The following is an 8763-nucleotide window of genomic DNA, read 5'->3' on the forward strand; positions in this document are numbered from 1 at the left end:
GCTATCACGCACTGCTCGGACGAACCGCTTTCGCCCGCTTCAATGCAGTCCCGCACCATGCTTACTTGAATCTCAAAATGCCTGGACCTCGTGGTGTTATTACAGTCAATGGTAATATGGAACGCTCACTCCATACTGAAGAGCACACCGCGGCCCTTGCAGCCAAAGTATATGGCGACCTTATCAAGCCGAACAGTTCACTGGCCAATAAAGCCAGCGACGTATCCAAATGAGTCCGGTGCATGCCTAATAGCAATAAATCAACGGATCTGGACCTTGACTAGCATTTCAGCCTCTGCCGATTGCCCTACCAGGTTGCGGCTTGCGTAATGCGCGTACATAACTATGCACTAAAAATACCTTGGGCGACGCTAGAGGCACACTGCGGAAAAGGTCTATCGTACAACTTGACCCTATCTGGACCGCACATATATCTTTTTCCTCTTACTGCAGGTTCATCAAGAGCCCTACTAGATAGATGGTTGTTGTAGGAGATCCTTTTAAGGCTAGAGTTTCCCAACCATTCAACACTCCTATCAAAGGACTAATCACTAAGGGAAATGGTGCAAACGTGCGGCAGGGCATCACTGGAGTTTCTTTTTTGAACTATGATCTTAGGCCCTGTGTTGGACTTTCCCTTATGTAAAACCTTTCCTTTTTCTCTTTGGGCATGTAATCTGACCTTAACATTGAACAACATTGTATGTCATCGACGTATCAATAAAGATATAAAGGAAGCATATGATTATCACCTTCTTGGTTGGATCCTGGTATTACCTTGTCATCTGTGTTCTTCCTTACATTCTACTGACATATGTGATTCGGCACGGCCTTCATACCAGGGGCTGTATTCGGCCCCGTAAAATTCTTAAGTCCGAACACCTATAGGGAACTCTTCGGCGTCCTGGATATTGCATTACATGCATCGGCTCCGAATCATGTCTTTGGTATATAGTTGGGTTGCCCGGCTCCTGTGTTTGCCACCTTACGTTCCGCAAGTTCGGCTAAGGTAATAAGGGAGAACTACTGCGATTGTATTTCTGGTTCGTCCGGTTAAGTACCTCAGTAGAGAAAGCCAAAAACTGACAGTCATGATAGGTGAGAGCGGGTCAGCAGTCCGGTGACTTAGTGTTATACTACAAATCGTTCGCAATTTATGCCGTGTTATACGAGGGGCTGGGCTTTCGACCAGCCACGTTGCAAAGGCGCCATACTCCGGATTGTCGTTCATGCAACAAGTGGCTAGTATTTAGCGCCACCAATGGACTCTTATGGCTAAGTGAAAGTACTAAAGCCGTATAGTCTGATTACCTAGTTCACCTCACAAGCCGCCTCCTACATTGGACGAAGACGTTGGATAAAGTGCGATCATGCGTTTCCGAACACCCCTGTAATATTTACGTGGGGGCTGAAGCCGACGACTGGTATACTTTCAGACATATAAACAACAGAATAGGAGGATAAACTAATCATAAAGTGTAAGCATAACTATTATACATCATGAGTTCATTACACAACTCTACAAGCCGGACTCAACTACTCAAACACGACGTGCTTTGAGCACTGGCCCTCCACAATGCAGGCTCCTTCGAGGACCTCGTCAAAGTACCTCTCTGGTCGCCAGTGCTCCTTGCCTTCAGGTGGCCCTGCTGTGGCAATCTCGGTGGCCTTCATCTTCGCCCACTGCACCTTGACGCGGGCGAAGGCCATCAGGGCACCTTCAATGCAGGGCGGCCGCTTGAGGGCATCGATCCGAGGAAGCTCTTCCACCAGCCGCTTCACGGGGCCGAAGTGGCTGCTTGGTATGGCCTCGGCTCACCACAGACGGACTATTACATCCTTCATGGCCAGTCCGGCCACCCTGTGCAGCTCGGACAACTGCTTCAGCTGGTCACTCAAGGGCACTGGAAATTATGGCACAAGGTATTGCGACCAGAACAACTTCTCCATTGAGCTCCCTATTCGACTCGGAAGAATGCGGCGGCATCCGCAATACTCCTTAGTGGATCCGCAAAGGCGCCTGGAGAACTCCAAACTTGGGTCAGTAAAATATATCTCTTGCTAGTAAATCTACTCTGCATGATAAAGGCCTTACCAACCGCAATATGCCTTGCCTCCTGGATGTCCTGGCGAGCGCCCTGGGCATCAACCCGGGCATCCTTCATGCTCTCAAGAGCTTTGGTGAGCTCGGAGGCCTGTTCTGAACTCTTTTGCTCCAAGGACTCGCACTTGGCGATGGCGTCCTTGAGCTCCTGTTCGACCTCCCCCACCCACGCCTCATGTCTGCGGCGGGTGGCTTGAGTACACATCCAAATCCTTGGTTGCTTTGTCCGTGGCCGCCTTGCGCACCTCCGCCTCCTTCTTGGCTTGGGCGAGGGCGCTCCTGAGGGACTCGACCTCGGCTGCGCCAACTGCGAGTATATTTATCAATTTTTTTAGTCAGTTTAAGAAGACTAACACGCATATAATTTTTGAATGTGCCTTAATACCACGTACCTTGGGTTTCGTTGAACCGCTTGTTGATGCGGTCGAGTTCCTCATCGGATAGCCGAAGCTTCCGATTCAGCTCGGCAATTTCTGCGGCCTGAGGAGTAGCCGCCACGATAGAAGTGATACGTCTCCAACGTATCTATAAATTTTGATTGTTCCATGCTATTATATTACCTGTTTTGGATATTTATGGGCTTTATTTTACACATTTGTATCATTTTTGGGACTAACCTACTAACCGGAGGCCCAACCCGTATTGCTATTTTTTTGCCTATTTTATTATTTCGAAGAAAAGGAATATCAAACAGAGTTCAAACGGAATGAAACCTTCGGGAGCGTGATTTTTGGAACAAATGTGATCCAGAGGACTTGGAGTGCATGCCAAGAAGCAGCCGAGGCGGCCACGAGGGTGGAGGGCGCGCCCACCCCTATAGGGCACACCCCCTAGCTTGTGGGCCCCTCGGGCAGCCACCGACGTACTTCTTCCTCCTATATATACCCACGTACCCCGAAAACATCCAGGGAGCAACCGAAACACAATTTCCACCGTTGTAACCTTATGTATCCGCGAGATCCCATCTTGGAGCCTTCACCGGCGCTCCGCCAGAGGGGGAATCGACCATGGAGGGCTTCTACATCAACACCATAGCCCTTCCAATGAGTTGTGAGTAGTTTACCACAGACCTTCGGGTCCATAGTTATTAGCTAGATGGCTTGTTCTCTCTTTTTGGATCTCAATACCATGTTCTCCCCCTCTCTTGTGAAGATCTAATAGATGTAACTCTTTTTGCGGTGTGTTTGTCGAGATCCGATGAATTGTGGGTTTATGATCAAGTTTATATATGAGAAATATTTGAATCTCTTCTGAATTCTTTTATGTATGATTGACTTATCTTTGCAAGTCTCTTCGAATTATCGGTTTGGTTTGGCCTACTAGATTGATCTTTCTTGCCATGGGAGAAGTGCTTAGCTTTGGGTTCAATCTTGTGGTGTCCTTACCCAGTGACAATAGGGGTTGCAAGGCACGTATTGCATTGTTGCCATCGAGGAAAAAAAGATGGGGTTTATATCATATTGCATGAGTTTATCCCTCTACATCATGTCATCTTTCTTAAAGCGTTACTCTGTTCTTATGAACTTAATACTCTAGATGCATGCTGGATAGCGGTTGATGTGTGGAGTAATAGTAGTAGATGCAGGCAGGAGTCGGTCTACTTGTTGCGGACGTGACGCCTATATACATGATCATGCCTAGATAATCTCATAATTATTCGCTTCTCTATCAATTGCTCGACAGTAATTTGTTCATCCACCGTAATACTTATGCTATCTTGAGAGAAGCCTCTAGTGAAACCTATGGCCCCCGGGTCTATCTTTTATCATATAAGCTTTCAATCTACTTTTATTTGCATCTTTACTTTTCCAATCTATATCATAAAATACCAAGAATATATTTATCTTATCATTTTATCTCTATCAGATCTCACTTTTGCAAGTGGCCGTGAAGGGATTGACAACCCCTTTATCGCGTCGGTTGCGAGTTCTTTGTTTGTTTGTGTAGGTGCGTGGGACTTTTGAGGAGCCTCCTACTGGATTGATACCTTGGTTCTCAAAAACTGAGGGAAATAATTACGCTACTGTGCTACATCACCCTTTCCTCTTCAAGGAAAACCAATGCAAGCTCAAGACGGAGCAAGAATCCTGTCAAATAACATATACAGTGCAATATATACTTGTATGTGATCCTCTATTCGGATTGTTCTAATACAGACAGAGTCTCAGGGGCTACTGTCTACACATGGGTTTTGCCTCACACATATATATACACAACGAAAAAAACTAGTGGAGAATATTACGTCGCATACCTTGATGCCTGTCAGTAGGCTGTTGAAAACTTTGGTGAGTCCGCTTTTTATGGACCGAACCTTTTCCATAACCGCACCCATCAGGGTGCGGTGTTCCTCGACAATGGAAGCGCGTTGCAGCACTTCGTGCAGAGTGTCAGCAGCCTCTGGATTGAAAGAGGCCGCCGACGGAGCTCCTGCTCCTCCCCCCTCTTTCAAAGGGGGGTGTTGGTCCGAACCTGGAGCCGTGCTGGACTCCGGGACGGTGTTTGGCGGAGGCCCGGACGGTAGAAGCCCCCCACCCTCGGTGGTCATGGGGGTCGCTGTGCCTCGATCTACAGCGTCCGAGGTGTTGTCCCTAGGCGCCTTCTGGATGGTCTTGTCCGCTCCTCCCCGGCCAAGAGATGGCCTTTGAGATGACACGTCGGTGTCCTCCATGGAAGACGGGGAAAAGGCACGAGATGGCCCGTCACTCTCCGCCTCTCCACGGTCTAGACAGTTCCCAACTGAAGTGGAGGGAATCGGGATCTCGGGCGGAGGACTGAAAAGTAGAGAAAGACTTGATATGACAGAGGCAGATTAAAGCGATAATGGAACGGGTAAGTTTTTGATACTTACGTTTTGGCCAGGGGCTTCTCCCTTTGGACCCTCTTCGGGCTGTGTTCGAACTCTGAGTATGAACTGTCCGAGAGGACCACCCACCCCTTTTTCGGGGTCGCCCCCTCCAGGTTCTCGGAGGCTGTCCTTTTTCCCCTCCTCGTCTTGACGGGGGAGTCGCTCTCCACTTCCTCCTCCTCCTCCTCTTCCTCTTCATCCTCATCTTCCTCATGGGAGGAGACGACTTCGGTCTCTCTGGACTCTGCTTTCGGAGGGCCTTTGCGGCAGGGACCGTCCTTGGGCCCCTTGCCTTTCTTCTTGGCCTTCTTCTCCGACGCCTTGTAAGGCACCGTGACCAGCATCTCCTCTAGCGCAGGAGTGACTTGGTCTTCAGGAAACGGAGCTGGACTCTTAATCTGCTCTGACTTCTTGGTCCAGCCGTGTAACAAAAAGATGGGCTGATGAGTTTGGTATAGATCGAACATATATATATATATATATATATATATATATATATATATATATATATATATATATATATATATATATATATATGAACTAGGTATGTCTTCAGAAATATCGAATACTTACCGGAGAGGTCGGATTCATGCTGTTGAGGCTGACGTCTTCGGTCTCCATGGGCCAGCTCTTCTGTGCCTCGAAGAGCAGCTTCCACATTCCCTCATGCGTGGCGCCGAGGAAATGTTGTAGAGTCTGCGGCTCCTCCGGCTTGAATTCCCACATGGGGGAAGGCCAGCGCTGGCAGGGGAGAATGCGGCGGAAGAGCATTATTAGAACCACGTTGGTTAGACCAACGTTCTTCCCCAGCATGTTGGTGATGCGCATTTGCAGCGCCTGCACCTCCGTCTGGGACCCCTAGTCGTGGCCCTTCGCGTTCCAGGAAACGAGCCTCATGGGGGGTCCGGATCTGAACTCCGGAATTGCCACCCACTTAGTGCAGCGCGGCTCAGTGATATAGAACCACTCCTTTTGCCAGATCTTCATGGTCTCCACAAAGGCCCCCTTGGGCCATGTGGTGTTTGGCAGCTTGTTGATCATAGCTCCGCTGCAGTCCGTGTGGTGGCCGTCGACCACCTTCGACTTCACGTTGAAGACCTTGAGCCATAGGCCAAAGTTTAGGTGGACGCGGAGGAGAGCCTCACACACGATGATGAACACCGAGATGTGGAGGAAAGAGTTCGGGGCTAGGTCATGGAAATCTAAACATGAGTCCACAGACGAATGGGTGGAGTGGAAAACCTAATCCTGTAAGGAAGTGGGGAAGGAAGACCACTCGTTCGCCGGGCTCTGGAGTGGGATTGACTTGACCTTCGGTGGGAAGCCTATGCGTGATGTTGGCGGCGAGGTACCCCGCACTCCTGCGAGTTTTTATCTCCTTCTCCGTGACGGAGGAGGCCTCCCACTTTCCTTTGGAACCCGATCTGGCCATGGTCAGAGGAGGTGGTCGTGGTGGTGAGAAAGAAGGAAACTTTGCGGGCGCAGAGAGCTTGGGAGATTGGAAGGCTGAGGAGATGTGAAGGCATGGGGGGAGAAAGTAGGGATCCATTGCCCTCTTATAGGCAGTAAAAATTCCAACCGCCCCCACTCGTGCCTTGAATCTCGCCTATTCCCAATGAAGGCATACGCCACAAACGGTTCGATTACCCAAACATTATTGATGAGCAATCCCGTATTAAGTGGGCACGATCTCTGTTTTGACAGGACATGCCAATGAGGCGTTGCCTTGAAACACGGAATGCGGGGTGGGAAAACAGTTCAAAATGTCAAAGGGTCAAGTCTGACATTTCATCGAAAAAGTTGTCAGTAAAAGACACTGTTCTCATTTTATATATATCCTACCTTCGCGGCTAAGGGTTGTGTTCATTATGAAAAGCCGGATACAATTCCTTTACAGAGGAAAGCTAATGTGTATTCTTCAAGGAACCTGCCTTGCAATGCCGAAGACAATCTAGACGCCGAATACATCATCATTGAAGACTGGTTCAGGGGCTACTGTGGGAGTCCTGGACTATGGGGTCCTCGGGCGTCTGGTCTATTGGATGTGGGCTGGACTGATGGGCCGTCAATATACAAGACAGAAGATTACCTCTCGTGTCCGGTAGGGACTCCCGTATGCGTGCATGGCAAGTATAGGTGTCCGGCTATCTTATTCCTTTCTGTAAAACTGACTTTGTACAACCCTAAGGCCCTCCGGTGTTAATATAAACCGATGGGTAGATCGAAGGCAGGATCACAACATTGCCCGGCTAGCTAATCTAGGGTTAGCCAACTCGATCTCGTGGTAGATCAACTCTTGTAACTCCTATACCCTCGAATATAATCAAGTAGGAGTAGGGTTTTATCTCCACTAAGAGGGCCCGGACCTGGGTAAACACTGTGTCCTTTGTCCATATTTAGCATTGGTCCTGAGACATATAGCTTGGGGCCCCTTACCCGGGATCAGCCAGTTTTGACACCAACAGTGAGCCATGACGACCAAGACCAGGCGGGCGCCAGCGGGCGCAGAGTACTAGTTTCCTCTTCGGTGCAAAGGATGCAAGCAGCAGGCGCAGAGTCCCGATGAATCAACCAAAGGTTTCCATTCTGGTGCAACAAGACCAAGACCGCCAGGACGCCAGGACGGAGGTCACCACCGAGCCCACCGCAGCGTCACGACCAGAGTCTTTTGCAGGCAAAGACCACTTTAGTCAGGATAGGACGTACTTGTTGTCTCCCTTCAAATTTGGCCATTGTGGGATTCCTTCCCGCCTACATTTGGGAAGAGGACCAAGGCCACTATAAATAGGACCTAGCCACCACCAACAGGAGGGACCTGATCCATTCCACCCTCACCACCTCACCAGCTCACTTGAGCTCAAGAACACACCTCCTGAGGCTATTCTCCAATGTACTAGTTCTTCCTCAGCCCCTCTGAAAGCACAAGTGCTCCCCGGGGATTTTGGTAATTCATGAGAACATATCTCTTGTTGGACTAATACTTCTGCCTAGTGCATTTCAGATAAGTTCAACACTTGAGTGGCATGGACATGGACAAGAGGATGTGGAACTCCTTCAAGATGCTAAGGACAAATATTGGCAAAAGCTCAAGACTCTACATTTTCCATTTTAGTGATTCAAGATCACATTGAGTCCATAGGAAAGCCAATACTATTAATACTGGATGAGGTGTTGCTTAATGACTTGCTTTCTCAAAGTGCTTAGTGATATTCTCCAAAACCCTCAGCCACTTTCTCACATCTACATATGTCCTAAACCTAAGAATCAAACTCGGCCCCACTGACTTTGTCTATCCGGCGCCATCGAGTTTCATCATATTCAGCCACTGCCAAACCCTAGTCACTTTGGTCTCACCGATGGGATTTAGGTCTCACCTAGATGGGTTTGCAAACTCTCTGTGATCTATTGCAACATTTTCGGTCTAACCGAGTTCGTTTAGTTGGTCCCACCGAGTTTGCTTGACCAATCCTCTGTTTACTTATTACCAAAATCGGTCACACCGAGTTTGAGTAATCGGTCAAACCGAGTGGAGGTTTTACCCTAATCCCTGCACATCGGTCTCACCAAGATGACTATATCGGTCCCATCGAAAATCCTAACGTTCACATTTTTACCTAAATCAGTCTGACCGAGTTTGTTGATTCGGTCCCACCGAGTTTGGGAATCAGAACAAACCTACACTTGCACTACTCATTTTCTGAAAGAGAACCACCTACGCATGTGTTGAGACCAAGATATTCCAATCCTACCATATGAATCTTGATCTCTAGCCTTCCCAAAGTTTCTTTGCACTCAAATAATCTTTCCACCATAG

This window comes from Triticum dicoccoides, chromosome 5B (genome assembly GCF_002162155.2).
Source record: "Triticum dicoccoides isolate Atlit2015 ecotype Zavitan chromosome 5B, WEW_v2.0, whole genome shotgun sequence".
NCBI classification, from domain to species: Eukaryota; Viridiplantae; Streptophyta; class Magnoliopsida; order Poales; family Poaceae; genus Triticum; species Triticum dicoccoides.